Consider the following 7,500-nt stretch of genomic DNA (forward strand, 5'->3'; position numbering starts at 1 on the left):
AAATTTGAATTTTAAAATAAAACTAATAAAATGAGTTTTGTAAGTAAAATTGTAAGTACATGTAGCACTACACTTTTATTTCTTGTAATTTGTCAAAATGGAGAAACCATGAATGGTGGTTTTTTTTTTTTTAATGTATTTTTTCATGCTTGTTTGTAATTATAATAGTCAAAATAAGGAGGATCATAAGGTTGGAAAAATCTAATTAGAAAATAAGGATTTTTTTCCCACTGCTCTAAAGTAAGAACTTGTTTAATGGTAATTTTGTGAAACAAAATAATATGAAGTGAAGGGGGAGAAGGTTGGACTTGTAGACTGCATGAGATTTCAGAGATAATAATCGAATCTGTGTTTACTAATATGAATTTATAAAAATGTTGAGTCTTCTTAATATTTTGAGGAATATAATGTCAATCTAGAAGAAGAAAAGCGTTGAGTAATTGTTGAGATTCTGTGAGATGTTGGTTTCAAGTTCTAATGGGAAACCTAGATGCCAGTGTAGTTTAATAATAATGGAAGAAGCTGAGTTGTGATTTTAACAGCCTGCTACAAATTCAGTGGATGGATTTTTTAAGCTTTGGGAATGCTGTGAAAATCCTGAAAACTTTTCAAGAATTGACCAATCACATATGTTTTAGTTTGTCATCATAGTTAATCTTAATACTCACTATGATGTTAGAAATGCAATTTTATTTATTTGAGGTATTTAGAAGTGTGAGAATGAGAAACGATTTGTATTATTAGTCTCATATTTAGGATTTTATGGCGCAATAAAACGATTTTTAATTTCTGGAATACGCTTGTTCGAAAACGCATTTTGAATTATTTTGAGGGATTTTGGGGTCAAATTTTGATAAATGATTTGCACTTTGAGGTTAGTATGATTATTTAGGATTTTATAGTGTAAAGTTTATTTTTTACTTTTTTGGAGTGAACAGTAGCTTCGGTGTTAACACCTAGACTAGTGTTTTCAAAATCACAGTGTAGAATAGCCAAATTAGGTTAAAGAAGTTTTATTTGGACTCTTAACAAGATCTTAGCCACACTTTCTAAATAGTATTGGACACTTGGCACCAAGAGGAACCACGAGATGAAAATGTGAAGGAAATCAAGCTTTGTGATCATGCCACCTAAGCAAAACCCTATTCCATCCAACCATCCAATTTATGTCAAACCAAAGATGGTTTCAACCCTAGTGAATTCCTAAATACTTGGAATCCAATTAAAACTCTAAAATCTTGGTGAAAACCAAAATCCCAAATGTCACAACCCCACCTTAACCTAGGACGAGGCTGTGACCCTTTACCTGTTCTTTCCTTATTATATCTGTAGATGCATACCTTATTATTATTGCATTTTTTTGTTTTTTTTTCTACGAAGGTAATAAGGGGTATGCGTGAACATGCCACGCATGTACTTTGCACCTCTAGTTTAGAAAGGAAACACCTGATAGACAATCTGTTCAGCATTTTACATAAACTCAGAGTCCATCATTTATTCATCAAAACATAACTAGTTCTAAATAAGAGGGGACTCAGTCTCTACAATACATACAAAAGGTGTTAAGCCATAGTATGAGGGGTTACCATCACCCCACCATTGAAGTTACACCATTACCATCGCCCCACCATAGAAATTACATTATACCTAAAAGATATACTGTCTTAAAGTTAAATCAACAAAACGTCCCAACACGGGACCCATCCTAAAACATAAAATCCATAAACCATTATCATCAAAAGGTCGAACCGACATTGGAACACTAAGCATCAATGTAACAACCCGATCCTAAGATTAACCATAAGATAAGTTTTATGTATTTTTTATATAACTATAAATATTCTATTATTATTGTTATTATTATTATTATTTGATTAGATTTTACATTTATTAATTTTAATAATTACTACTATAATTTTATTAGATTTTATGTCCCACTAGTGTTTTGGTTTGAATTTAAATCTTATTTCTTCCTATCTCCACCTGTAAATCTCATTTCTTGATTTTATAATTCTAATCTCATACTCATCCTTATCCCCTAATTGATAAATCCAAATCCTATAGGAAACCAAAAATCCTATCATAAACTCTCCCTTTCTCTGTCTATAAAATCCACAAAAACCCTTTGGTTTAAACACACGAAAATATGAAGAACTCACTTGCGCCTTTTATACTCTCTCCAGCAGCGACCACAGCCTCCCTCCCAGCAAGCAGCAGCCACCACGACAGACCACCCTCTCCTCAGCCACAAAAACCACCGACCAGCTTAGCCCTATCGACCACCAATTTCTCTCCCTAATGTTTTCGGTTTAACAGTTTCTCTCTCTCTCATTGCATTGAACCACCATGCCCCAAGGACCACCCAGTTGTGCCGCCGTGACCCCTGCTTGTCACCAGAACCGCCACGCATCAACTCCTCTCTGTGAGTATCACAAGCCTCTCTCTTCCGAGTTCTCTGTTTTGGTCCTGACTCCTATGTGTTTTGATTTCTAGAGGAACTCTAGATGGGCCCTTGGGCCCTAAGCCCTTATGTGCCGGTGCTGGACTTATTTAGATGGACTCATATAGTAATATTATTATAGGCCAGATTGCAACTTTTACAGATTCTAATGATCTTTAAATAGACTTTATTTTAAATTGGGCTTGATCCTATATTATTTCAACAACTTTTTAGTAATTTTATTGGGCTTAATATTAATATCTTAAAGGTGAATTTTTACTTAAATAAATATATTAGTCAAAGACTCATTTATATAAGAAAGTGTTTAAAGAATTTGAAATATATTTTAAAGTATACTATTGAGCCTAATATTTTGTTAATATTCCTTTATCTATTTAGTAGAATTTTAATAAAATTATTATGTTAAGAATATTTAAACAATATTAATATTTATTAGATTTCTTATAAGATTGAATAATTATGTTAAGAAAGGAAACCTATTTTAAGAATTGAGATTTTTATGACTTATTTTTAAAATAGCCCAAGTATTTCTACTAAATTATAATATGTTATTAGTATTTAAGTAATTTAAATACTAGGATTTATTGATTATGGTGTTAAACAAAAGATTTATTTGACTTTAGTGATAGTTAATACTGCATATAGGTGACGAGTTACGAAGTGATATTCAAGAAGAAGCGCAATGAGGTAAGTAATTTGATCACAAAATAGGATCATCACAGTTCATCTTATATATAAATATCATTCAAGACAGTTCATTGACAACCATTATTTATGCACCTCTCATGTCATATGTAAACATGTCATCCAGCATAACATACGATCATGTCATTCCGCATCATGTTCAAATTCAGAAATTATAATTATGTATGTATTATGTCATGCATCTCATGTGTATAAGACACGTAAGCTATCTTAAGTTCAAGTGCAAGATAAGATAAGATCAATCAATTAGATGGCCATTCAGATGTATGGTTCCAATGCAGTTTAGTTTCAGGGTGGATGTGCAAGCCACGGACACAAGCGTGGTCCACCATAGTATGCTAGAATACTATCAGTGGCTTCCCTCGAGGCCGCGGGACGTGGGGTTGGTGCATAACCTCGCACACAGGGTTAAGTGTGTTGGCTAGTCAGATCAATCAATTAAATTAGATCAGTTAGATAAGTCAGATCAGTCAGTTAATTTAGATAAAGCAGTCATGCATATCATAAGTATCAGTATAAACAATCATGAATTTAAACTCTTAGTATGAAAATTTTTATGAAAATCTTATATTTATTATATTTACATTGTGATGGATTTCTTGCTGAGTCTTCGACTCATTTTAGTTTTATTTCATGTGTTTAACTACTCAGGTGAGGATGATGAACACGAGCAGGCAGGCCAGGAGTAGAAAGATGAGTTGATTTAGTTTCAGACCTTCTAGAATAAAATTACTTTTATGACATAAATGTTATTCTATTTTTGGAAGACATTTTATTAGTCATTTTTCTACAAAATAAATCCTAAGTTCATTTATTAAATAAGAGATCTCTTGCCGAGTTTTTGTTTTATGAAAAACACGTGACACTCCTAGCCTACGGGAATGGGGTGTTACAATTAGCCCCTCCCTCCCGGTAGTGCCTGGCTCCACAGTCTCTCCATCAATACTTGGACGTTTAAAACATAAACACAAAGTGAGTCTAATACTCAGTAAGCAGTACACAATGCTGTTAACTTATTAATCACATAATCTTTTCTTTGAAAACATGCATACATAAGCATTTGCTAATTCTTCACAATGCTTTTATCCATAAACAGTTTAAGGAATAAACCTTATTTTCATGCATAAACATTTTAAGAAATAACTATACTTTTATGTTTCACTTTCTTTAGCTGGTACACACTATTATGCCCCGTGTGTTGAGGTTAGCGGTCTTTTGGACCTAGATTCCACCGTGGCCACAGGTTGAGAATCCTTTTCATGGGGAGCAACCAGTACTACTTACTCGGCATTGCAATCTGCCCATTTCTTTGGTACCTTTTTCATTGATGTGGCCGTTATGTACTTTCATACCTTAACCTTCATTTCATTTTTTTCCTTTCTTTGCAGTCAAACGTTTTCATTATCTTTCCTTAGTCCAAATGCATATGCGTTTCTTTGAAAAAGAGCATTTCATGTCATGCAACATATAAGTAAGGGGTAGTTATTTAAGAGATAGCATGTATGAAAATCTCATGATGCATTACTTTATACACATACACACAATTATAATCAATAAGGTGCTTAATAGGGGCTACTAAGAAAGGCTTTTACATAATATATACATTCTCTTTCTTTAGAAGAACATTTGAAAACGGAGAGAGGTAAAAACATTCTTTCATAAGAGAACTTTGTGTAAGGAACATGGTCATAGCTACTTACCTCAATGCTTTACTAGTGGTTTCCTTGAACCTGAAAATAAACTCATATTCAATAAAATGGGATAAACACATTAATATTCATCTCACTTTAAGGTTTACTAACCGACACCTTTACACGCTCACTTAAATTCCAAATTGGAATTAAAGTGTTTTCCTTAACCCATTTAGCTACCCACCATACATGGCATTAGGCCAAAACATTAAAATCCTCATTCCAAATATTTTAAAAAAACACATGAAAGTAAATAACATGCTTGCTGCCTCTTTAAGGGCCATTGATTTCTATATGAAGGATAGATGGAAATCATAGGTTAGGAATGTATAGATGGTAGGAATTTATTTAAGAACGGAAAGGAACAAAGAATTGCTACAAGCTGAAATTTTCATCAAAGAGGGCATTTGATAACTTTTTAATCTCGTATGGAAGGTAAATCTAATAAAAGGGCTAATGCTCACAAGATGGTTGATTTTTTGTCACTTGTTTTTCAATAGTTTTTCTTACTAAAATTTAACTTGGTTAAACAAAAGGTGAAATTGAACAAAGAGGATGAAATGGGCTGGTTTAAGTGATGACTTGCATAATTTAGAATATTTTATCACTTCTTAACTTTTATTTTAGTCTAAATTTATTTATTTTTGTTGATTTTTTGCTTCAGTGTTATTATTTAAATTTTATTTCAAATTTGAAGAAAATGAAAGATTCTAATTTTGGCAGCCCATTGTCTGCTGACTCTCTCTCATTTAATGAAGAATTAGGCACTATGAAAAATAAAGCTAAGAGAGAGTTTTACGTAAGGGACCTTTTCGCACGCATGAAGTTTTGGCTTTATGTTGGTTTTTTTTTTTTTTGAGAATAAGGTTCACATTTTATTCATCATAGTGAACATATAAATATGATTTAAAAAGTCAATTACAAACGTTAATAGCTCCTCAGTACACTTTCGTGGCTGACATGGTCTAGTCCAGACGATAGATCTCTAAATACCTAAGTCTAAGGGATCCGTCATATACATCTCTGTCCCCGACAGAGTAATGACAAAACCTATACCCCGACAATGCAGAGTAGGGTGCACCAATCCCATACACCGCCTAAACAGAGAGGGGAGAACACACCGATCGGACCAAGGACTGACTGGACAATTTTTTTTTTTTTTTTGAATTTTTATTACAAAAAAGAAGAACAAGACACAAAATGTCGAAGAGAAAGGGGTAGAGAATGAGTTTGGCGGTTTGGTTTTTATGAGAGTTTCACGCGTGGGGCCCTTTTGGTTTTGATTGGAAATGAGATGGAAGCTGGCCTGACTCTTGGACACTGACTGGTATGCGTGGAATAACTGGGCTCTTGAAAACGTACGATGCGGAAGTGGTTTGACTTGGCTGGAGAAGCTGGAACGCGTGCGATACGGAGCTAAATAGCAGGCGGACGAGATGCTGGAGTGCACGGGCGCGATTGAATTTTGAATTTTTCCTTTCCGAAAACACAGAGCGACATAACACAGCAGGCCTTTTTGGCTTTTGGCTCATTTTTGACGCTGCGACTGAGACACGGACCGAGAAGAATATTTTTCAGTGCTCATTTTGTTCCATTCTTATCAGAAAAATAATGGTAAATTTATTTATGTTGAATTTAATTTTTAGCATGAATTAAATTTTCTTTATTCTAGAAAAACGATATAATCTAATTCCGAACTATACTTGATTTTCTATTCTAATTTGAAGTAATTATCTGCTATGTTTATTTTATTTATTTTGAACTTATTGCTTCTAATTAACTGGCCATTAATTAGATGACTTTAATCTTATGATTTGTTGTCGAAAGAAGGAATTAAAGGATAGATCTTGAATATTTTGGCATAGGTAATATAGAGATCGAAAGACTTATATGAACCTATGTAGTATTAAAATCATTAGTCTTATTGCTTTCTCCCTTTATTAATTTACATACTCTTGTGTAAACTGATGAACAAGAATAATTTTCAATTGACAATCAAAAGAGGCTTTTGGATGTTTGGTGGAGATTTGCTAACAAACAGAGAGAATTAAATTCAATTAGTTAGAAGAGTAAAGCATAGTGAGGAATTAGGTGAAATCGATTTTCTAGAAGTTTTCTAAATAAAGTCGAGATTAATATAATTTCAGTATTTTTCAAAAGTAAGTTACCAATCCCTGAGGACGATACTATTCACATCACTTTACTATAAAACTACGATACTGTGCACTTGCAGTTTTGCACCGATCAAGTTTTTGGCGCCATTGTCGGTGATTGATTTCTTCATATTTTTGCCAATATTGATACAAAGTAATCTTGGTTTTAATTTAGAATTTTATTTTATTTTTGTCTCCAGTGTATTTTTGACGTTGGATGCCCCGTGCTAGAACTTGTGACATTATTCATTTTGATTCAGAGATTGAAAGAACTCTTAGATCACAAAGAAAGAATAAAGTACTAGACATGGCTGACGGACAACATGATGCATAACCATGCATCTTGAAGGATTGTGTACAGCCAGTTGTGAATGACAACTACTCGGGTATAAGACGCTAGACCATTAATGCCAACAATTTTGAGCTCAAACCAGCCTTAATTAACATGGTGCAACAAGCCCAATTTAGTGGATCACCACTTGATGATCCC

Source organism: Juglans regia, unplaced genomic scaffold (assembly GCF_001411555.2).
Source record: "Juglans regia cultivar Chandler unplaced genomic scaffold, Walnut 2.0 Scaffold_775, whole genome shotgun sequence".
NCBI classification, from domain to species: domain Eukaryota; kingdom Viridiplantae; phylum Streptophyta; class Magnoliopsida; order Fagales; family Juglandaceae; genus Juglans; species Juglans regia.